The following is a 25,684-nucleotide window of genomic DNA, read 5'->3' on the forward strand; positions in this document are numbered from 1 at the left end:
GATAATAGCAAGATATTCTTGACAATGGCTTATTTATGTGACTCTGAATGAGTGTGTCCATGAGGATGCGGAAGCGTACAGGCTGCACAAATAAAGCTGCAGCTGGGGTTAATACGCTCAAAATGAATTTGTTTCTTCCTTGGTTGCACTGATCAAGGTTTCAGGAAAATATCTTTACATTGTTCACCCACCGCAGAGAACTTCCGCAACAATAATAAAGGAAGGAGCGCAGCAGAAAGGCTCCGGGTGAACCATAGAGAACAACTTTCAAGTTTTCTTGCTTCCAACTCCTATAGCCGGGAGCGAACCTCATAGCTGTTCCCTGCCCAAACAATTTAATAAATAAAGAGATTTAGCTGTTGACTTTCCTGGTCCAACTATTTATTAGTGGACTTCAATTCATTTAGTACAAGAGTGGAAATATCGTGGGGCTTTACTTCAGCAAAATAACACTTTGTAACCCGGCGTTAAAATTAGACTCAGTAAAATCAAAATGCCATTGGGCTGATTGGCTTTGAGTGGTATGGCGATGCTAAAATGTTGACTTTGGAAATGAGATTGAAGCTAGTTATCCAAGTACATGAAGCACATGGTGTGTCCTGGAGCAGTGTCTCCAGGTGTGCACCAGCACCGTACACACACGACTGGGGAAGGTAAACATCACAGGTTCGTTTTGCCGGCAGGAGTCTCAGAAAAGCCCGTGCTTTTGAAACGCTGAGTTCAGATGAAGCTCATTCTGTCATTGCGGTGTGAGCCACACCATAGTTGAGCAGATAGAGCCTCCAGAACAGTGGTTCCTAATCTGTGGGTTGAGACCCCTTAGGGGCGGGGTTGAATGACCCTTTCATGGGATCATTTCAGAAAGCACAGATGTTTGCATTAGAATTCATAACAGTAGCTGTTATAAATTAGCAACAATGGGGTGGGGTCACCACAATATTAAGAATTGTCTTAAAGGGTTGAAGCATTAGAAAGGTTGAGAACCACTGTTATAGAGCATGTACTCCAAACAATACAGTGTCTAGCAGAGTGTCTGGTCTGGTACATCATAAATAAATATTTAAGGCCTACATACCTGAACAGAAAGGAAAATAAACAAATGAGTCTCTGCTAGCTGTGAATATGATATACATTCTACTTTCTTAATTTGATTCTGAAGCAAATGCTGAGTGGAAAGTTGCCGCACAACTATATCTCCTACTTGCCTTCCCAGCTTCCTGTTGGTGGCGGGGAGGGGGGGGGAGTTCCTGGAACCCTGCGTGCATTCCTTTGCACCCGCCCACCTCTACCTCTGGCTTTGTTTCAAAGTGAAGGCAACCCAGCCACTATGCCAGTGCTACCTGTTACCTGACCACAGACACAGGCTTAAGGGAAGAAGAGAAGAAACACAGATGGAAACCAGTCCCCAACAGGACCAGAATGGAACTACTCCAGATTTCCTTAGAATTAGAGAAAGCCAGAACCTGTCTTCCCCCAACTCTTACCATCTTTTGTCTCTGTTACTAGTAGCTCATTGCAATTTTTCTAGTTGATTCTCAGCATTATAAGCCTCTAGTGTCAATAATTAAACATAGAAAGCAGATGAACAACTAGTCCTGTTCAGGCTAATGTTTAGTTCTCAGAGACTAAAGAGCTTTTTTCTTAAAAAAAAAAAAAAAGATAATTAACTTAATCTGGGGACTCCTAGTTGAAAATGATGACTTTGACTCCCCTAAATAATATGTTTGTAATGGCAGACAGGGAACCTAGCCATGATATTAATATATTACAAAGCAAATGACAGACCCCCAACAACAAAATATTATCTGAACCCAATTCTTGAGTGCTAATTGGATTAATTAAGCCTTGGAATTCTTAAGTCATTTGAACATTAACTTTTCACATGTATATGTTTTTATACACACACACACACACACACACATATATGTTTGCTTTTAATATGAACTTATCCATTAATTTTTCTACATAGAAAATGGCTATTTCCCACAAATTATGAAATAAAGTATATTTTAACTTGTGTAATTTGATGGGGTCAGAGACAATAATGTACAAACATATACAGATGAATTCTCCAGCACAAGAGGGAATGAAACGGAAAAGTCATTTCCATTTCCATGGGCAGCCACACAGACACAAGAGGGAGAAAAGCAGAAAACCTTACTTCTGACCGAGTTAAGGGTGGTTATGCAAATCAGGAAACTTTTGATTGGATGGGGAGCTGTAGAGTCCTAGCTGGGAAAGGAAAGGGAGGAGAGGGGAGGAGGGAGGAGAGGGAAAGGGAGAGAAGGGGAGGAAGAGAAAGAAAGGGGAGAGGAAAGGAGGAAGACCAATCTTCTGCTTCTCCAAACCCATCTAGCCTAAGAATAATAAATTAAAACAAAGCTAATTTAAAATAAAACAAGATACCCCAAACCCGATTCAAGTATGGAATGACTCCACTTGCCAGCGAAATAAAGCCTCACCTATCAACAAACAGTTTTTATAGGTAACTTTACAATCAGCTCTATCAAGAGAAGAGTCGTACCAATCCAACTGCCGTCACTTTAAGCAAAGCCTGTCATTAACTTGTAATTTTCTGCTGCCATGCTCAGCCACTTCCAACACATTTAAATTAGAAAGGACTATGCTAATTTTGCTTCATAGCCGGAGTAATTGTTGGAAGACATAATTGTCTTTCTCCCCTCAGTTGTTTGATTTTCTAGTTTTCTTTTGTTTCAGAAACTCAGTCTTACCCATGTCCTCTTAAGTCGGAGGCATTGCAAGCCTCCGCTTTTCTGGGAAGAATCTTGTAACTTTCCTTAGCCATCAAGGGCAAAGGGGTCTTCGGACAACAGTCAGGCTGCCCCTCTGTGGTCTTGTTATGGAGAAGGGCATGAGTCTAAGTTGGTGAGCAAACACTACATTTAATTAAATAGACCCGCCTTTCATTTTCCTCATGTTAATGTTTAACATACCGTAGAATTGACTCTCAAAAACAACAACAACAACAAAAAACCTAGCAAAAGGATGGTGGATGGATCACTTGACACGAGATGAGTGAGGAGAGAGAAGGATTATGGCTTCTTTTAAATAAATAGCTGAGTGGATGAAGGTGCGCACATCGTACCAGTGGGCTAGACAGGAGAAAAGGGACTGGAGTTGACAGTGAAAGAAATGAGGTTCTGTATAAGAAGAAAAAGAGTCTGGGAGTGAGTTTGCTCCTGGAGTGGTGTGGTTCAGAACTGTGAGTGTTAATCTCACAGTTGGGGACCCCCTTCCTCCACTAGCTGAGTGTGAGGGGTCTGGCAGGTGCCCTCTTCATGTACAACTGAGGATTTGTCTCTAACAAGATGTGTAAAAGTTGGGTTGATATTGCTGACTTCACATCAAAGAAGTGAACAGATGTGTGAAGGATTAAGTCTACTTACCTGCCTGATTAGGGAGACACTTTCCCTGTTTTAGTACCAGACTCAGGGAAGAGATGAACCTTTAAATGCACAATCATCTGGAAAACATCAACTAGGCTAATTCATCTGGTTTTCTGCTCCTACTCCCATAGTCTTTGGCATCTAGGTCTATCTGGTATCATATATCTGCCCTTCTTCCCCCCTCCCCACCCAAACAATGAGAAGAACACATTTAATTAGAAGGCCTTCACACCTGGACCAATGGAACCTTTGGATCATGAGTCCTATGTTTAGAACTTTTAGTTGTATTGAAGACAATCATATAGCTATCAATCTAACCATGGAAAGTCAACGCTTGAGTGTCAAATTCTCCATACTTTTAAAGGCCAACACTAATGGAAGAGGCAAAATGGAAGGAGTACCCTTTGCTGCTGAGAATTCTGACTCCTCTGTGGACTTCATCCCTTTCTAAGTTGTACCCGCGTGCTGTAGGAATTAGAGTGAAGGAGAGAGTAAAGGCAGGCACAGCTGGCCCCTGAGCAGTCACAGGGATCACTCTTGAATCTATCATTTTCCACCTTGGTCTAAAGATCAGTAGAGTTAAGTAGGATCTTGTCTTTCTGAACATATAGAAAAATAGCCAAGTCAGTTCTACACCCATAAACCGTGTTCATAAAGCATACACAGCCACCATGTGTATGTTGTACAAGTATGCTGCTGTATGCGTTCATTTAATATCATCTATATTGCATTTTTGTTTCCTGGCCTGAATAATCACATAGAAACTATATTAATTCCAACTCTGTTTGGCAACTGGCTCGGCCATATTCTTAGTTAGCTCTGATATCGTAAATCAACTCATTTCTATTTATCTTTGTTTTGCCATGGTGCTGTAGCTTACTGGTAAGTTTCTAGCGTCTTTCTCATTCAACTGCTCCATGGTGTCTCTTTGACTCTGTATACTCTCTCTATATATATCTCTGTTCAGATTTCCAGCTTTGCTTTTCTCTGCTAAGTCACTGGCTCAAACACCTTTATTCATCAACGAAGAAAAGCAATACATATGCAGACAAGACATCACATGTCATCTCCCCTTTTCTGTCTAAATAAAAAGGAAGGTTTTAATTTTAATATAGTAAAATTATATATACAGCAGTTATCATGAAAGGATTATAGTTACAATATTTAGTTCATTTACATTTGGCAAATTAAGGAAAATATTCTATCATTTCTATCATCTATCCTACCTTTGTGAGTCTAAAGTTTTATCTTTGATCATAACTAAGGAAAACTATAACTATCTAGTCTTTAACTCCATCAAAGATTTCAGAAGGATATAATAATAACTAAGAAAACAGGAAGTACATTGTAAGCAACTTTCAAAACTCTAGACTTGATAGAGACATCTCGCTAAATGGACAATCACTCAAAGTTCTTCTGTAACGTTGGGCATCTATCTTCAGCCTATAAATCTATAATATCTGGCAGACTTTACAGTGAATCAGAAAATTTGAAGATCTCATCTGCCTTGTACTGGCAAAACTCATTAATTGCTTTCTTCTGTGTCATACAGAATGTCTGGCAGTTTCTTCTCTGAAACAGGAACCCTGAAGGACCATCCTGTCTTTTGGAAAGTTCAGCTGTCTTTTTTTTGTGTGTGTCCTGCATGTCCAGTTCATACAACATACTATCAAACAGTCTAGGCAAGAACACTTTCTTGACCAAATGGGTAGCCTTGGCACATTAAAGGCAAAGTTTATAATGAGTTTTTTCAATGCCCATTAACGTCTCTGAAGTAATTGGTGCTGTCAGAAACAGACAAGTCTCACTGTCAAGAAAAGTCTAAGTTCTTAAAACATTTTAAATGCCATATTCTTTAAGTCTTTGAAAGGTTTGAAGAATATCTGTCTATCTGAACGATATCTCTATACATCTAGAAAACCTAACTAACATGACTATAGATTAACTATTAAAGATGACTATTAATCCACAATTTTAATTGTACATTATGTTTTAAATGAGCTGTATAAATATAATACTTTAAACAAGAATAAAAATACATATAACAAAGAATTTAAATTTGTACCAATAAACCAAAGTCCATATCAATGTAAACTATTCATTTTTTACATCATATTCCCCATTTTTTCTTTAGAAAGACCTTGACTGTGATCATTAACCATTTGTAATCAACCTCATCTAAATGAAAACAAACATTTATAAATGATATTTGGGAATTTGGGTGTAGTTCTCTAGACTACTTCTTGCTGATTGGGGGCACTGTTAATTAGGTCTTTCATGGGGTGTCCTGTGTAATTGGTCTGTCTCAGTCAGGAGTTCTGAAGCTGTCATGGATGTTGGGTCACCTGGACCATGGCATCAGGAGGTCTTGCTTGATCAAACCATATTAGCTGGTAATGAATCCACTGCTTTCTATCCTCTGTGGAAACAAAAGCAAAATCCCTTTTAACTAAAATTTTGAAGTCAAGGCATTTTCAAAATATATAGGTTGGATTAAACCAAAAGCATTTATAATCAAATGTCTTTTAGCAGGTGTTGCTCCTTCCTCAGCAGTCAAACAATTCAAAGACAATGCAATAATAAACAATATCCAGATTATCTGTGTATTTTCCATCTTTATATGGCTTTTCTTTTTAAACTCTCTTTTATTTTTACTTTCTAATATTTATTTGAGACAGGGTTTCTCTATGTAATTTTGGTTCACATGAAATGAATCTTACTCTGTAGACCAGGCTGGCCTTGAACTCACAGACATTTGCCTGCCTCTGCCTCCCAAGTGCTGGGATTAAAGATTTGTGCAACCACCCCAACTACTCTACTTCTTTTTTTGTTTTTAAAGGACTTTCTCTATCCTTTTTCTTTTTTTCTACAAACCTACATGCATTTCTAAACACACTGTAATGATTTAGAGGTTTTTTTGTTGTTGTTGTTGTTGTTTTTTTTTTTTTTTTTTGCCTGAATCTGTCTTTCCTTTCTTTCTTTTACTGGCCACATGAGTCTTTAATTTGTAAAACAATATGGCTAGGAGTAAAGCCAAGGCTTTGGCAGCTGGATCTACCCCATCCCTTGGCTTCCTGAGAGTCTAACTTCATGACAAAGCTACTGGTGGGAGCCATACTTTTTACCATGACTCAGTGGAGTTTATAGGTCTATGCCATCATCAAGAAGCATACACACCAATGGCTGCTCATGAATGCCATTTAAGTGTTTGCTGGTGCCAAGAAGATGTGCCTACCTCTTGCCCTGTAGGGTCCTCAGGTCACAGCTTGCTTTTTCAAGAATGGGAACAGTAAATGGGGTTTTATAGACTTTGAACTCTATTTGGAACCTTAGAGGAACTGAGAGCATCAAGCTGGCTCTATCTGACCCCTTCTGTTGGCAGGAAGGAACTCAAAAGCATAGTTCACCTTTGACAGTCTACCAGCCTTTGGTCCTTTTGACTTTCTCCTATCACAGTACATGGCAGACTTTTCTTCATCTTGCCTTCTTCTGCACTCTCCTTCATCCTTCTTCTCCTTCTGCCTCCTTAGACTCTTGTGCCCTGGCATGCTAGGTTTGAGGTGTCCTGCCTAGTCCTAGAATCAAATAATCCAATGTTAAACATAATTTCAGAAATCAAGTCATCCCTTTTTACTCTGAAATTGTGGTACTGATCCAATTATGAAATTATGTGTTGATCCAAACACAGTCATTGGAAATATTGACTCCTGGGTCCAACCCCACACCCTGTTCTTTTCAAGAACTCCAGGAAACACACAGGCATGTTGTGCTTTGAGAATGTGCTCTCCTAGGAACACGATGCTCCTGGTTCCTTTTGTGACATTTTTCACAGAACGTCTGATCGGGGGACCTGGGACAGACGTAAATAGGGCCAGTGTCCAGCATGCCAATACAAGCCTCAGCTGTGAAAATGAAGGTTCACAAACCACACCATAGATTTGCTAAACCAGAACCTCCAGGATTTGGCTCAACGCTCTATGCTGCAGCAAGTCCTCCAAGTAACGCTCATGCATGTTGCATACTCATTGCATACTCATAGATTTAAACAATAGATCCACCTCAACCTCATGCTCCTCCCAAATGGCACTTATATCTGCAGTGTTCCATAGCTGTTTTAATGTGTATTCCTTTAAATTAAATAAAATCAGTTTGTTGAAGTAGTCACCATTTAGTACTCAGTAACCATCCACGATAAGCGGCTACATAGGGGAAAACAACGACATAGGTCATTTCTATCATCCCAGTGAGCTTTCCTGGACAGTATGACTGCCAGTTAATTGGTAGGAGTTTTACCTATCACAGTCATAAGAAAATCAGTGATTTCTGTAATAAAAATTAGTATGAACTAAGTGGTTACTATGAGCTAAGACACTATCTACCTCCTCATCTTCTTCCTCTCTCTCTTTCTCCTCTCTTTGTCTCTTTTTTAGAGTCTTCCAAATTATGATCTAATTGTTGTCTTGTAGTGAAAATGGATTTTAGTGGAACTGAAGAAGGAGGAAAAGGCAATGTTGTTTTCTCCAGCAACTGAATAATCCCTTTGAAGAAGCGGGCTGGCATTAAAGCAATCAGAGTCATTGCTAGAATGTAAAGAAACTGTCAGACCACAAAGGAGATAAAGGAGTAAGATGCTATGTCTAGAATTTGTTCCCTCTCTCCAAGCCTAGACTGTGTTATGGAGTGTTAGAATCCAAGAGCAACTGAACTGTCCATTGGGAATTCTGCTACCTGGAAATTGTGGAATTTCTCATCTACAGATGAAGCTTCCTTGAGATAACTTTATGTATTGACAGACCTATGAGCCTTTGGCTACAGAAAATCATTGCCTTCCATTTTGATCCCAGTTTTAAACTGCACAAACTCTACTTATCCCTCAGCTCCTGCCGAAAGTAGATGACCACCAGCTCCTGCTGCACAAGAAATCCACTTTCCCTCATTCCTTTAGTCGGGGCTTTCATGGGTTGTGGCATGTGGATCCTCAGCTGGGCTCTCTGACAGTTGCCGGGGCTAGAGATGAGAAGTCATTCTTGAAGGATTCTTCAGAGAAGTCATATGGAGAAGTCAAGCAGAGTTAGAGAAGTCATGCTTGAAGGGCCCTTCAGAGATGAGAGTTTCATGGTCACAACTGCTCTCTGTGGTCTGGGGAGGTGCCTGAGTTGCTCTCTGTATCTCTTTAGAGACTTGGCCAGACATTTACAAGGTCTTTCCTAGAAGCCTGGAGGTGGAAAGTGGAATTTGACACCACCCTAGAAATCTGGAAATGGTGGCCCAGTGTTCTTCTGCTAGAAGGCAACTTAATTCAAGCCTCCAAATTCAAGAGTATCTGGTATGTGTGACATCTCACGTCAAAGCACTGAAGCTTCTCCGCGGAACAAAAGGTTAATGAGAAGGGTTCGTTCCAGTGGCTCCTTCCATGAAAAACAAAAGCTCCAGCTAGACACATTCCAGTCTCCACCCTGAAGGCAGAAACTGTTCAAAAACCCCTAGGGTATAGTTTCCACAGCTTCCAAAAATGAAGGCTTGGTCTTGAGTATACATTTCCTCTTCCACCGCCCACTAGCCAGCTATGTACTGGCCCTCCACTGAGACCCAGGACCTAACCTCTCTCTCTATTTCCCAAAGAGAATTGAATAAGCACAGTGGAGGAGGATAAGGGTGGAGGTAAAGGTGGGGCCTGGGAGCCTTGGGCCTCCCAGAAGGAACTTGATTGCTTCTTCTTGTGCTTGGGAGGCCAACTCCACCACATTGGGATAAGGCAGCATCTTCTCCCCCATCATCCCGCATGCTTAGTAACAGCCCCATAGATGTTTCAAGCTGAAGAAACAGAGAACTTCTAATCCAGTGGACTTTCAAATGTATTTTAATGACAAAAACCTGTTTAAACAAAACCTAACGCAGAAGCCCCACATATGAGACAGCAGCACTGTTTCTATGGTTGAGACAAGGAGAATATGGTAGCTCCATTCCTCAGGACAGGTGATCGAATTCAATATGTGATCTTTACAGTGGGCCAGCCTCTCCTTTACAGATTAGAGCTCTAAAGCCAAGAGAGGTCAAAGAACTTCCAGATGGCACATTTCTGGTAAACCTAGAGAAGAATTTCTCAGGAATTGTCATTATCTTTCCTGTTTTCTTTTGCTAACCCACAGTGCTTTGGGTGGGGTGCTTACTGTGCTCTTTAACGAGAAACTCTCTCTCCTGAATAGGTAGTTCCTTAGCCACATAGATGTTAATAAAAAGTGCTGATAAGATTTCCCTAACTGAGCTGCTCATTTCTAACTTAGTTTTTTTTTTTTCCCTCTATGTCAAACAACATCAGGAAATGACTTTCAGGTTAGAGGGGAATGTGTAGATGATATTATTATAGCTCAACATATCAACACAATTTTGACTGGCAGTCTTGCTTTCAGATACAAATGATTTGGGGGAACCATTTAAGTTTCATTGTATATTTTGACTCAATGATGTGTTATTGCTTTCTTTAAACACATCAGATCTTATAGTCTATGGAAACAAATCTCTGTTTACTATGTAAATTGTTTGTAGAAATTATTTCATAGGTCTTCATCACTACAGTATGAGAAGGTAGATGTATGGTTCCTGTCTTACGTAAGAATCAACATAGATTCAGAAAGATAGTCATGGTCCAAGACAAATTTACTCGTTTTGGTCATCTACCTCCAAAGTGTGGGTTCAAAAAGAAAACCAAACCCCCAAAAACTGCTTCATAACTTCTGAGATGGTATTGATTTCATCTATATATTAGGTTTATTTTTTTGCTGCTGAGACAAAACACATGACAGGAAATGACTTAACAAGGGGAGAGTTTATTTGGCTCATTGCCCAAGGTAACAGAATCGTCATGGTGGCAGGAGTTTGAGGTGGCTAGCTATAGTGCATTCACATGCAGAAAGCGGCAGAGTTGAACACTGGGACTCAGCTCACCCTCACCTTTTTGACGTAGTGCAGGACCCAAGCCCATAGGAGAGCACTGCTTACATTTTGGGTGAATCTGTCCTCTTCAATTAACCCAAGGTATAAAATTTCTCACAGGCATGAGCAAAGGTTTGCCTCCTAGATATTTCTAATGTTTATTAGATTCACAACCAATTATCCCCATAGTTTTCATTCAAAAGGGGAAGCACAGAATGCTGCAGGTAGCATCTCTTACTTCTCCAGTGCCATCAGTTCCAGAGCATCAACCAGTTAATACCTTCAACAGGAAGCCCATACTGCTCTAAGTAAGAGCAGCAACCTCCTCTCACTTTTCTAAGACTGAGATGAAGTCGTGGGTGAGAATACTGTCCTTGGATTATATGACAAACTGAGCCACTTTGCTATAGAGGATCTCATTTATGAGCCCAAGACCATTTCATGGATTTATAAAACAACAAAGATGTTAGTCAAGAACATCAGAAAACCAATGATAATAATCAAACATATTGGCTACAGTTGTGTTAACAGAGAAGAAAGGAACTCACTAGGTACCAAGTGTTTTGCAGAGCGTATGTGCACAGAAGTGTCAAAATTATTTTTCTGGAAAGTCCATATTGTTCAAATGTCCCAACAATTTTCTTGATCCCCTTTATCACAAAATACCATAAAAAATAAGCTATGCTTGCTATCATTTATTTCCTGTTAGTACCTCTGGACCATATTCTAATCATTCATCAAGGCCCCTATGAGTATCATTCAACCAATTCAAGTATCCACTTCTAGTGGTTCATTACTAAATGGAGTTGTTAACAAATCTATCGTTTCCCACCAGAGAGTCCGCTGTCAGTTGGCTTTTAGGACCTTATTGCCTCCTGGGTTTGTTTGTTTGTTACTTTTTCTTATGTTCCTTCAATCTTTCCTCCTTATTTCTTCAGCATTTGACTTTATTGTGCCTTCAGAACCATTTCCCAAACATTTTTCTCTATCTACATCCACTTTGTTAACCTTCGGTCTTAACACGCTCCTGACTGAGCTATTTCAGTTTAAATGTTGCCAATCTAAAGAAATTTAGCAATATTTGGCGATTTGACAATTCCCAAAGGTAGGTATATTCCTATTTTGGGCTTCCTTTAAACTAGAAACTGTGGTGTGTGTGTGTGTGTGTGTGTGTGTGTGTGTGTAAGTATGTAAATGAGTATGTGTGAATGTTTGAGAAAGTGTCACTCAGTGGGACCCATGGCAAGCCAATTAGGCTGGGTTTTCTGGACAGCAAACTCTAAGACTACTCCTGTTTTTGCCTCCTCAACACAAGGATATTAAGTCTGTATCACCACACTGACAATATATGTGGCTTCTTGAGCCAAACTCATGTCTCCATGCTTGCAATGCCAGCACTTACCAACTGACTTCTTCGACCAACTCAATGGGCTACAAGTTTCTAAATTATTTATTTATTTATTTATTTATTTATTTATTTATTTATCTTCCACTGGAATATCGAATAGGGCCTTTCCAAACTTCAGGAAAAACCTCCAACTTCATTTTCTCTAACTTCAACCTTGGCAGCTCCATTCTTGCAGTTGCTCGGGAAAAGACTGAGAGAAAGCGTGGAGGGTAGGAAGAGAGGGAAAGAGACAGTGAGGGATGGAGGAATGGAGGGAAGAAGGAACTTGGTGTCATCTTTAATATTGCAAGTCACTGTACCATAAACCATAGTCCATAATCATCTATAGCTGTTCCATCAGGAAACTCGACCCTCAAGAAATAGATAGATTTGTTACAGGTACCACTCTGGTCTACACTTCCATTTTCTATGGCCTTGATGGTTGTAATAATATCTTTCTTGCCTCCTTTCCTTCCCTTTCAGTATACCATAGCAATAGAGTCTTCATCAGATTCAACTAGGCTTTTTCAAATTTTAGTTGACTTCTCCTGTACCTGAAATTGAAATCCATAGTTCATATGTTCTTCCAGATATAGTTAACATCTGACTTCCTTCTTGATTTTTTTCTACTAGTCTTACTTTGTCCCAGCTCCTCTGACCCATTTGCTTTCTGGAAAGACTTCAAGAGGATTTCTGTCTCATCCAAGGCAGCCTAACTCCAAGGACTCACTGAGCTTCAACTTCTGTTATGCATGAGGTCCCCACTCCTCTCTCTTCATATGCTCTCTGTCACTTTGACTTGCGTTTTGCCAACAGGACCTGGAAGGATTGACACCTGATGACCGTCAAGGTCAAGGATAGATCAAAAGGAGGCTTGCAGCTTCCATCTGGATTTTTAATGATACTTGTGCCCTTGTAGAGAGGAGACACCAGATAATAAATACGATTACCTAAACCTACTATACTGTAAAGAAATCCTAGGTAGCCATGTATTGCCGCTCACCAGGCCCCCGTGTCTGCGCTCGGTGAGCTGGCACCCAGTTCGCTAGCTTCGGGCAAGAGGGCTGGAGGTTAAAGTACACAAACACACACAGACAGAGAGACAGCGACATGGGTCATACTTGAATTCCCCAAGAATGTCCCCTTTATTGTGTTCAGGGGCAGATTATATAGAGACAGCCATGCCCCAGCCAAACCCACCAGAAATCACTCTCCTGCCATCAGGAACTCCTGAAGGTCTCGTGCTCAGAGCAGCTGTAGGCACTCAGATGGGGGATTACATGAAATTCAGGATCTGGGGTCTTATTGCTCCCAACAATGTATCCCTAGGAATCCAAGCAGAGGACATTTGATCCAAGTCCAGTTGTCCCAGTTATCTTGTCCAGTCAGCAATGGAAGTGAGGAAGCTGTAGTGAATACCCAGTCCTTTCCAATGCTTCAGATGACTACAGGCATGCTTGCTGAAAGAATGAAAAGATGCAAAACCCCAATTAGCAACTGCTCACTGAGGCCACAGAATCATGGGAAATGATAATAGATTGTGTTAGAGCCCATGTGTTACATAGTGTTACCTTGTACAGTGACCACACATATCTGAAACATAAGCCGGTGTAAGCTGGATGGCTTCTTTGCACCCATGTGTGGTGATATCTTTATCTTGACCCATTTCTCTCCCTTTGCACTGTTCATTTTTCTTCATTGATCTTGTATTAGCATCTAGCTCACTGTATAATCACATAGTTGTTATTGATTGCTTGGAGGTCAGGGCCTATTTATTTATTTGAGAAGGATTTCTTTATATAGCCCAGGCTAGCCTTGAACTTACTGTGTAGCTTAGACTGACCTCTGATTTGTAGCCATCCTCCTTTCCCAACCTCCACGTGGTACGATTACAAGCATGGGTCACAACGACAGACTAAGCATTTTGACTTATTCAGCACTCGGATAGCTGTCTGGTGTTTGAACATGTTTCTCAAAGGGCAGGAGCTCAAGAGTAATATGTTAGATGAATGACTACATCTGTTATGTGATTACATCCATTATTTTCCAAGCTTCGTTTGTTTCTAAGCATAACAAAACCATAAAAATAAAAGAATGAGATGATTTCAAAAAATGCTTCCCTGTCTATGAAACCCCTTCTCCTGGACCTGACATCTGATGTGTCTTTCAGCATCCCAGACCTCACCTTTCCATCTACAAAGACCTTCTAAAAAGCTCAACAGGCATTGACAGGGAACGAAAGCAACAGAAAGAAAAGGAGTGTAAGGAGCTTCAAACTAATCCAAATGGAGAGAGTTTCCAGGACCAAGCTGAACTGTGGTGCATGGGGCACCCTCTCCTCCTCACTTTTCTTAAAGGATCCGCTGATACTTCTTCATCTACATGCTCAGGAATAGTAAGTGCAGAGAAGAAAGGATATACTCTTCCTTACTCAGAGTTCAAGAAGAAGGAAGAGATGGAAAAAATGGAAGGAACCTAGAAAACTGCTCAACTTAAAAATGTACTGTTATAAAATATTTCAGGTGATTAAAACATTTGCAAATAATAGTCTGATTTTGAAACGTAGTGCAACCTGTCTTTCCTCATTGCGACAACAACAAAGTTAGCTTTATTTAACCTGTTTCTGTTTCTTCTTATAGGGTTTCTAGGAGCTGAGTACATATGTGTCTTCCAATGGAAAATATAGGTTAAACTAAAATAATGATTTTACCTGACTGGCACAGTGATACAGGCATGAAAACACATGAAGAATTACAATGATGTCACCAACACAAAATAACTCTACAATGTTTTAACATTCATCATGTTTGTGAGTGATACCTGCGTGATCCTAGACTTTTACCAGTTAGGAGACTGGGTAGAATTATTATTCCCATTAATGTCAAGTGCCTTCCACTTCCTGCTCTTCGGAACAGGAAGTATCAGCATGCAACGATGCAATGGTGCATTCGGTGCAGCCCAGGAGTACAGGCATAGCCCTTGTCCTTTGCCCATTGCCCATAGCTCCACACTGGTGGAAGTTTTTCCACTCCAATTTCATCCTGTGCTAGAGCACAGTCATTGCTCCAACAGGTGTTTCTTAAACATCTTCCTAAGACTGAGAAGGTTGAGTGAATGACAAAGTTATATATTTCTATTACTCAGGTTCTTATGGATTTAGGAGAACAAATCAGCCATGAAATGGGGATGGATGCAATCTGTGGTTATTCCCCTTCCATCTCAGGAGGAAAACAGGTGCTGGCTCATGTGGGCCACAACCTGCTACGGCTCTGTGTTCAGGGTGCTGAACTCCTCCAGGGATGGGATGATGTGAACTCGTGCACCAAGGATGAAGGGAATATGCCTTTGCGCTGAAAGTCGGGTGGTCAACGATGGAGTTTTTGGCAGCAGCGGGAGGAAAATGATCAAGCCTCAGATGAGCTTTTAAGATCCAGTTTCAAGTCCAGGGTAAGTGGGTGACATTCTGGTGACGGAATGAGACCCCTACGATTTCCATTTGGAGTATCCATCAGAAACTCCTCCTCCATCAAATTATCTGTGATTGTTCATTGAGAGAGAGGGAAAGAGAAAGAGAGAGAGAGAGAGAGAGAGAGAGAGAGAGAGAGAGAGAGACCTGAGACCTACTAAAGAAATGGCAAGAAATGAGTACATTTCATAACACAGGAAGGTAATCATTTTCATTCTGCATGACTCTTGCTTCCCCTGAGGTCACCTCGCCAGCGTATTGGAATGAGAAGGCAAGGGGAATTCTCTTTCCCTCTTCCCTCTGCCCCTATCAGCTGGAAGTTTCTGAGTGCTCTTAACCTTAATGGGTTAACTTCATAAAAACCGCAGCTCTTTATTCCAGGCGGAGATTTCCCATCATACTTTAGGACCAGCGAACCGTCCCTTCTTTGATGGCACCTTTTGGCTCCACAATATAAGCCAATTTGTTAGACTTCTTTACAGGTCAGGGGCTGCGTGAGGATGTAGAGGGCGCAGCAGTGGGCACTGGAAAATGAAGTTGTATTCGCTTGGCAAATTATCCGTCTGCTGCACTTTATGGGCCCCGATTTCCTTCCCTTTCCCTTCCCCTTTCTCTCTGTCCCCTTCTCATTCCCTAGTCTTTTTTTTTTTAAACTGGGGTAGCGTGTATGTGAGATATCGGCACATAGCCAGTTAATGTAGGTTAATAGATTGATTCCAGTGACACGGATCATAATGAACAGTAAATTGTTTTATCTCTTAAGTCTTATTTGGTCAGCCAGGAAAACATATGAGGTAATATGGCTTGGACTAAATGGACCGTATAATAGATCTCCTTCGAAAGAATAAGGACAGGGGTGACAGCGCCTCTTATGATTAATGAAAATAATAATGGTCCTGAAATTGAAATTTTTCTAATTTTTTTCCCCTTCTCTCTCTTGACTGCCACCAAAAACTTCAGCCAAGGGATGATTTGTGTACAATAACTGGACCTGATTTCTTTCTCGGCTAAAAATACAGGTTTAGAGACTGGGGAGGGGGTAGTGGAGGGGAGGAGACAAAGCAGAAAGGCAATGAATTGGTTTATAGAATTTCAAATACGCCACTTGGAGAGTCAGGATGCTTAGTGACAATCCTCTCCCTGGTGTTCTGACGTAAGGCCCTCTTCCACCGCATGAGAATCTGGGTAAATGTTCTCTCTGCCATCAGATATGCTACAAGTCAGTTTGGTTATTTACTTAGATTAAAGCAGATTCCACATTTAGTTGGGTTTTTAAATCTTGTCATTTTTTCGCTGCATTTTTCTTTGAGCAAAGAAGTCTTGTTTTATTCCATATCTCTCCATCAAGCTCTATTTTCTCACTGGTTATCAACAAAGGAAAAAGGTGCAGCTCAGTTTTTGTGATCGTTATTGATTTGTTTTTCTTTTCAACAAAGTCATATTTCGAAATCCTTTGGGCAGGAAAGAGAAGGTGGATGAATTTTGAGTGTGGGTCAACAAATGCCAAGACATGACTACTATTGAAGTGGGCATTTGGGGACAAGCTTTCAAGAGTCCTTTCTCTGCTTGCTCACACTGTAGATGGTGACGGAACATGGGATACCAACAGGACACAGGATGCCTGTACATTTACAGAAGTCTGTTGTTCTCCGGGATGTGAAGACATTATGCACTTGGGGATCCAGCAAAAGGGATATGGGTCTGGCCACATGACCAAGGTCCATTTCCTTTGAGCCATTTCTTCCACACGGCAGACCACATTTCACTTGGACAGACGCCTGAGAAATGCGTGCCGGCAATTCTAGGAAGAAGGGCTCATACCAGGAGCTGCCCGTTTCACCCCAAACTCTGCACAAAGTCTTTCCAGCCTGGTTTCCTAAGACCTCATCTTCAGGACTGGCTTCTGGAAATTCCTCATGGTCATACAATGTATTGTGTCTGGGTTTTATCAAAGCAGTTGGAGAACGACACAGATTCATCATTGAGGGACTTGGGGAAATTGTTTCTACAGTTGTTTGTTTTGACCGAACATCGGCTCATGTATGCTAAGAGAGGAATAGTGCTCCAGTTCAGGCAGTTATTTAAGGATTCCTTTATAATACAACTTCATCTAAAGGACCGCTCAATTATTGTTACTAATATTTTTCCTTTTAAACCAGTTACCATAGCAAGATACAAAATCAAACTTTCTATTTATTTATAAATTAAAAACTATCAACAAAATATTAGATCTGTAGTTATTAAAAAGGAGAGGACATTTTTACTAAATCTGCTAATTTTGAAGACTTAAGTTGCAAAACTATGTATGATATGTTCCATTTAGGTTTATGTCACAAAATTGAATATAATCTTAAGTACTGCATATCCACCAGTATACAAGCATCCTATTTCTCAAAATATGAAGAACTAAAGCTTTTTTTCCCTTCAAAGAGATGGAATGTTGGAGATTCCACAAGATGGAATGTTGGAGACAAGGAAGAGGCTTCTGTTGCTACTTTTCACGTTTCCATATGTGATTATTACTCTTGCTGAGAAATAAAAACACATCCATGTTCTGCCTTTTGTTTCTCCAAGATATTGAACAATGACAACAAGGGATATTTGAACAGAGTTTAAAAACTTTGAGATTCGAACAAAATCCTGATCTGAAATGACAAGCCCTCAGTCTCCTGGAAAGCACAAGAAGAGACACCTCACTTGAAAAATCAAGTTGGAACCTACAAACGGGAGAAGTCTTTATGGGCTGAGCGTGGAGTTTAGCTGGAGGAGCTTGCCTAGCATACATGAAGCCTCAACTTCGATCCCCAGTACTGTATAAATCCCATTAAGTGGGAAATGGAGGTAGGAGAATCAGAAGTTCAAGACCAACCTCATGTGCACAAGGAGTTCAAGGCCTGCCTTGGCTAGAAGACATGTTGCCTTAAAACAAAAAACTAAAGAAAGTGTTAAAAATATTCAAATGTTGATTGAGTGATATTAAATGAAAGCTCAAGAACAGATGGTAATATTGTTTATGACCCATAATGCCTTATGATTTAGCAACCTGGAACTCCCCTCACCCAACAGCATAGTGGAGTGTGACAGAAAGTATATTATTCCTCAGGATATCTGAGGGGCACACCCTCTCCATTTCAGTCCCTGATTTCAAGGTTTGTTAATGAGCTTCCAAAGGCTCCACAGCCTTTTTATCTATTGAGATAAAAAGCAGTTCCCTTCTTTTCCTGTGGTTACCTAATCCAACCATTTATACCTGTTCTGAATTAAGTGCAAATCTGTCAATGGGTATAAATCTCTTGAACTTGGGTCTTTGTTCATTTACCTTTCAGTTATGAATATTTTAAAGGAATAATTTGTGCATGAGAGATTAAAATGATTAAGTAGCTAACATGGACCTCCCTAAGTCTCAATGAAACTGTAAAATTGAAAATGTTTAATGAAAGTTTTGATTTTGATGTTTCCATACACTAATGCACCTTTTATTTCTTTTTAAATAAACATTGTATATATGTATATGTTTTTCTGTGTATGTATCTGTGCTCCAAATATTTGCAGTGTCCATAAAGACCAGAAATGGGGGTTGAATCTTTTGGGATTGGACTAACAGTTGTGAGCCACCAGGTGAGTGCTAGAAATTTAACCTGGGTCCTCTGGAAAACCAGCCAGTGCTCTAAAAAGGCTGAGCCATTGTTTTATCCCCTAGTCAATGCAACATTTATTTTTAATCACCAAAGCATATTAGAGAATCACTAATGGAATTGGCATACGTTTGTAAACAGCAGAGATTTTGATTCACCAATTTTTGTAGATATACTTTAAATTTAATTTTGTAAAAGAAAAAGGATCCATAGACAACAAGAGTTAGGAAAAATAATAATGGTTTCAAGCTGTTAGAATTAAGATATAACTTAAAAAGTGTATGTCTATAGAAAATTTTGTCACGAACATTTTACATTTATAATTAAAAAAATAAATGATTTTTTGCACTAGGCAATAATTTCAATATTTTATATGAAACAATACTTTTAATCACCATAACAACTCTTTGAGATGAATAGTAATTTTATTTTTATTTTTATTTTTTTTATTTTTTATTTTTTTGGTTTTTCAAGACAGGGTTTCACTTTTTTGTTATGGAGCATCTCCTGGAACTCACTCTGTAGACCAGGTTGTTCTCAAACTCACAGATCCACCACCACTACCTCTCAGCTTTTTCTAGAAATAAGAAAGTAAAGTGTGCTCAGTCCAGTGCTCCTGTGTGGGTCACTGTCTCGATCTCTATCCATCACCAGATGAAGATTCTATGATGATATGCAAGATATTCGTCAGTATTGCTCTAGGATAGGGTCATTTCAGGTTCCCAATCTTCAGCTGCCCAAGGAACTAACTGGGAACCTCATCTTGGGCACTAGGGAGCCCCTCTAGGGTCAAGTCGCTTGCCCACCCTAAAGTGGCTCCCTTAACTAAGAATTGTGGTTCCGTGCTCCCCTATCCACCTTTCCTTTATCCCAATTCTCCCGTTTCCCAGGTCCCCCCTACTTCCCTTCTACCTTTTCTCTCCCCATCTCCCCTTATCCCCATCCTGAAGTAATAAGGGGCGGCAGGGCTGCGTCCCCCACACCCGGCCGCCCACATGGCTAGCTTATGCCCCGAAATAATTACACGGACACTATATCCTTTTAATCACTGCTTGGCCCATTCTCTTCTAGGCTAATTCTCACATATTAATTTAGCCCATTTCTAATCATCTCTGTGTAGCACCCCAAGGTGCGCTTACCGGGGAGATTCTAGCCTATGTCCATCCTGGGTCGGAGCTTCATGCTGGGAGCGGGGCATGGCATCTCTCTCAGGCGTCTGCTCCCGAGAGAGCTGTGGAGACTCTGACCTCACTTCCTCTTCCTCCCAGTGTTCTGTCCTGTTTTCTCCTCCCACCTATCCTCTAACCAATAAAATGGGCCAGGGCAGTTCCTTTATTAGCCAATGACCTTCCTCCATCATTTCCCCTTTTTCGGTTTAAACAAAAAAAAGGCTTTAACATAGCAAAATTACATATAACAAAACAGTTATCAAGTAAAAGTTACAATAATCTTTATCATAACTAAGGAAAACTATAACTATAACTAACTATTCTTAACTCCATCAAAGATTCCAGAAAGATATAATATTACCTAAGTAAACAAGAACTAAGAAACTTCAAACTCTAGAAATGACAAAGACATCTCGCTGCCTGGACAGTCACCCAAAGTTCTTTTGTACCGTTGGGGCATCCATCTTCAGCCTTCAGGCCCATGGTATCCAGCAGACGTTTCCATAAAGCAGGAAAATTCAAAGTCAGTTCAGTCACTATCTGTTGTGTCCTGCAGAATGTCTTGCAGACTCTTTCAAAATGAATCAGGAACCCCGAAAGATCATCTCACCTTTAGGCAAGTTCAGTAGTCCTCTCTCTGCGGGTTCTCTGTGTCCAGTTTATGCAATAGTCCAGGCAAGAGCAGTTTTTTGCCCAAATGGCTATCAAACTCCATAAGGATCCTCTTCGATGCCCATCTTCCTCTTGAAGTAGATTGGTGCTGCCAGGAGCAGAGTGTCTCATTGTCATGAAAAGTCCTCAGTTATTAAAACATTAAATGTCCTATTCTGTAATCTTTGAAAGACATGAAGAATGTCTATCTAAAATATATCTCTATATATCTAGAAAATCTAACTAACATGACTACAAGCTTTACTATTATCGATGATCATCTATTAACAACCTATATTTCTTAATTATACAGTACATATTTAAATGAACTACACAATCACAATACCTTAATCAAAATCAGAAACACTTATACATATAACAAAATTGACCTTAAATCTCTGTTAATAAAGCAAAATCTATACTAATGCAAATTATTCATACCTATATCATATCCCCCTTTAAATGTAAAAGAACATTTATAAACATTTTTTGGGAATATGGGCGCAGTTATTTCTCTCCAAACTGCTTCCTGCTGAATGGGGGCGTCGTTAATTAGGTCTTTCATGGTATAACCTGTGTGCTAGTTTCATCTCAGTTGGCAGTTGAGCAAAGCAATTTTCTGAAGATGTTCACTGCAATCCTTCAGGAGGGCGTGGTCCATCATACCAAATCGGAATAGAAGAAATGAACAGCGTCTCATCCTCTGTGAAAACAAAATAAGAAACTCCTTTCCAAAGTATCATATCCTTAGATCCAAATTCAAAATATTGGATTAGTTCAGCAGCATTTATAAACAAATATCTTTTAGTAGCTTTTGCTCCTTCCTCAGCATTCAAACAATTCAAAGAGAGCATAATAGCATACAGTATCAAAATTCTCTGTGTATTTTCCATCTTTGTGCAGCTTTGTTTTAACCTCTATTTAGTTTATTTTTACTTTTAACTCTTTGCTTTTTGAGGCAGGTTCTCTGTATCTTTGACCTGAAGTAACTCTGTAGACCAGGCTGTCTTTGAACTCTCAGAGATCCACCTGTCTCTGCCTCCCAGGCATTTGGGATTAAAGGTGTACACTACTACACCTTGAACTCACAGAGATCTGTTTGCCTCTGCCTTCTAGGCACTGGGATTAAAGGCGTGTGCTACCACACACAACAACTCTCTTCCTTTTTTTTTTTTGTTTTTTACTCTAAAAACTTCAACTTTTAGTCTGCATATATTTTTAACACACTTTAAACCATTTAGAAATTTTCTTTGTCTTTGAATCTCTCTTTACTGTATATCTCTCTTTTTCTGACCACATGAATCTTTAATTTACCAAGCAATCTCAGTAGGACTAAAGGCGTGGCTTTGCCAGCTAGATCCAGTCCATTCCTTAGCTTTCCAGCCTCATGGCGGATATACAGGCTGTAGCCATGTTTACTGCCACAACTGTATGGCATTTCAAGGACCCTGCCAGCAAGTGAGCTACAACAGACAACACTCAAGTCCTCTCTCAGTAGCCGGCCCTCCTGCCTCAAACAGTCAGAGTTTGCCCTGGCAGGACAGCCCAGAAAGCCGGCATTTTTAAACGGCGCAGCTTTTTTCCTGCTACGGCTGAAAACCGAAAAGCATGCGCTCAGCTTTTCGTCAACACCGTTTAAGTGTTTCGTGGCAGGACCTCTTAATGAGCTGGCTTTGCAGCTAAAGCTGAGTCAGGAAGCCTCTCTTAGAAGAAAGCGCATGCTTGCCTCTAGCAAGCAGAGCAGACCCGAGAACACAGCGAGTCTAGTTGCCATCAAACAAATCGTAGCACTTTACTCCAAATGGTCTATTCAAAAGCTCTGTCTCCTGCAGGAGTCAGACAGAGATCGCAATGGTGGCACAGCCCCAGGAAGTCAGGCTTTAAAATGACACAGCGTTTTTTTTTTTTTTTTTTTTTCTGCTACTGTTGCCGAATCAGGAAATCTCTCTACAGCACGCCACCAACAAACAGCAAAAATCTGTGTTAAACTCTCGCTCCCTTATTTTTAAGTCTTCTCAGGTTTTTTAAGTGGGTTTAGTCCATCACGTGGGGCGCCATATGAAGTAGTAAGGGGCGGCAGGGCTGCGTCCCCCACACCCGGCCGCCCACATGGCTAGCTTATGCCCCGAAATAATTACACGGACACTATATCCTTTTAATCACTGCTTGGCCCATTCTCTTCTAGGCTAATTCTCACATATTAATTTAGCCCATTTCTAATCATCTCTGTGTAGCACCCCAAGGTGCGCTTACCGGGGAGATTCTAGCCTATGTCCATCCTGGGTCGGAGCTTCATGCTGGGAGCGGGGCATGGCATCTCTCTCAGGCGTCTGCTCCCGAGAGAGCTGTGGAGACTCTGACCTCACTTCCTCTTCCTCCCAGTGTTCTGTCCTGTTTTCTCCTCCCACCTATCCTCTAACCAATAAAATGGGCCAGGGCAGTTCCTTTATTAGCCAATGACCTTCCTCCATCACCATCCCCCCCCCAAGATCCCATTTTCTCCCCGGAAATTTGGTCTACTTCCCTTAGCGAAGAGGACAACTATATGTTTTTCCTTCGGTTCACCTTCTTCCTTAGCTTCTTTAGGTTCACCTATTGTAGACTCCGTGGTCCTTATTTATGGCTAGAAACCAATTATGAGTGAGTACATCCCAAATTCATCTTTTTGGGTCTGGGACACCTCACTCAGGATAGTGTTTTCTATTTCCATCCATTTGCATGCAAAATTCAAGGAGGAGCAGAAGGAGGGAGAACATGAGCAAAGAAGTCGGGACCACGAGGCGTGCATCCACCCACTGAGACAGAGGAGCTGATCTACGGGGAGCTCACCAAGGCCAGCTGGACTGTGACCGAAAAAGCATGGGATAAAACCGGACTCTCTGAACATGGCGAACAATGAGGGCTGATGAGACACCAAGGACAATGGCAGGGGGTTTTGATCCTACTTAATGTGCTGGCTTTGTGGGAGCCTAGCCAGTTTGGATGTTCACCTTCCTAGATATGGACAGAGAGGACCTAGGACTTAACACAGGGCAGGGAACCCGGACTGCTCTGTGGACTGGAGAGGGAGGGGGAGAGGAGTGGGGGGAGGGGGAGAAGGGTGGGAGGAGGGGGAGAAGGGTGGGAGGAGGGGGAGAATGGTGGGAGGAGGGGAAGGGAAATGGGAGGCTGGGAGGAGGTGGAAACTTGTTTTTTGTTTATGTTTTTTTTCTTCTTTTCGCAATAAAAAAAATAAAAAATAAATAAAATAAAATAAAAAAAAGAAAGTAAAGTGTTATGCAGGTTAAGAAAGTGGCTCAAGAGCATATATTTGATGGGTGCTAAACCTAAGTTTAACCCTAGTTGCCTCAGTCAAAATTGTGAGCTTTGGGCATACTTCAAAAATAATTGTGAGTGTATGTATTTTTGTACTGAATATTGTTTCCCAGGTAGATATCAAAAGCTGAATGCTGTGGGACAAATGCTGGTTGGCCAGTAACCAGGCAGGAAGTGTAGGCAGGGCAACCAAGCAGGAAGTAGAGGCAGGGTAAAGAGAATTCTGGGAAGAGGGAAGTTTCAGTCTGCAGTCATCACCAGACACAGAGGAAATCAGACACAGAGCAAGCAATGTGTGACTGCCTGGCCAAAAACGGTACCTAAGCAACTTGGCTAACATAGACAAGTATTATGGACTAATATAAGAATTAATACAAAGTCTGAGCTACTAGGCCAACCAGTTTATGATTAATATAGAACTCTATGTGTTTATTTGGGACTAAACAGCTGAAAAACTGGGCGGGACAGAAACCTTGGTTAGTCAACAGAATGGCACCCAACATGTGGACAACTGAATCCATTTAAAAACCTGGGAAAACTTGGGAAACTTTTCTAGATAGAAAAGAATAGAGTTAAGCATAGCATCTTGATAGTAGCACTTTCTCAGGTGAAATCTGCTTTCTAAAGGCAAGCACTTTCATTTAAGAGAGTCTTCCTGATTCGACTTTAGCTGAAAAACCTGCAGCTCTTTTAAGAGGGCCTGCCATGAAACACTTAAATGGTGTTGATGAAAAGCTTACTGCATACTTTTTGGTGGTGGCAGGGACTTTGAAATGCCATAGAGTTGTGGCAATAAATATGACTCTGGCTGGTATCTCTGTTATGAGGCTAGACTCTCAGAAAAAAAGCTAAGGAATGGGCTGATCCAGCAGTCAAAGCCACAGCTTTAATCCTAGTCATATCGTTTAGCAAATTAAAGACTCATGTAGTCAGAAAAAGAGAGATATATAGTAAAGATAGATTCAAAGACAAGGAAAACCTCTAATCGGTTTATTGTGTGTTTAAAACTATATGTAGACTTGGGAAAAATGATAAAGTCCTTAAAATAAAAAAGAAAGAAAGAGAGTATTTGGGTATTGTGGCACATACCTTTAAACCCAGCACTTTGGAGACAGAGGCAGACAGATGTCTGTGAGTTCAAGATGTGATGGTGCACACTTTTAATCCCAGCGCTTGGGAAGCAGAGACTGGCAGATCTCTGTAAATTCAAGGTGAAGTGGCATACACCATTAATCCCAACACTTGGGAGGCAGAGGCAGGTGGATTTCTGTGAGTTCAAGGACAAACTGGTCTACAGAGTGAGTGCCAGGAGAGCCAAAGATATGCAGAGAAACCCTGTCTCAAAAAGCCAAAAATAAAAAAGAAAGAAAAGAAAAGAAATAGAGGTTAGAATAAAACCACTTAAAGATAAAAAACACACAGATAGTCTGGATAATGTGTGTTATTCTGTTGTCTTTAAATTGTTTGATGACTGAGGAAGGGGCAAAAGCTGCTAAAAGACATTTAATTATAAATGCTGCTGAATTAATCATATACATATATGTATATTTTTGATTTTAAAATTTAAGTCAAATGATATGTTGCTTTGGAGAAGAGGTTTTGCTTTTGTTTCCGTAGGAGTTGAAGGACTGTGGTGCTGTGAAACAATGATCTTTTATCCTGTTACTTGTATTATTTTTAAAAAAATGCTGTTTGGCCAGTAGCCAGGCAGGAAGTATAGC

Source organism: Microtus oregoni, unplaced genomic scaffold (assembly GCF_018167655.1).
Source record: "Microtus oregoni isolate MIOR12 unplaced genomic scaffold, Mior012 000000F_ref0000247, whole genome shotgun sequence".
NCBI classification, from domain to species: domain Eukaryota; kingdom Metazoa; phylum Chordata; class Mammalia; order Rodentia; family Cricetidae; genus Microtus; species Microtus oregoni.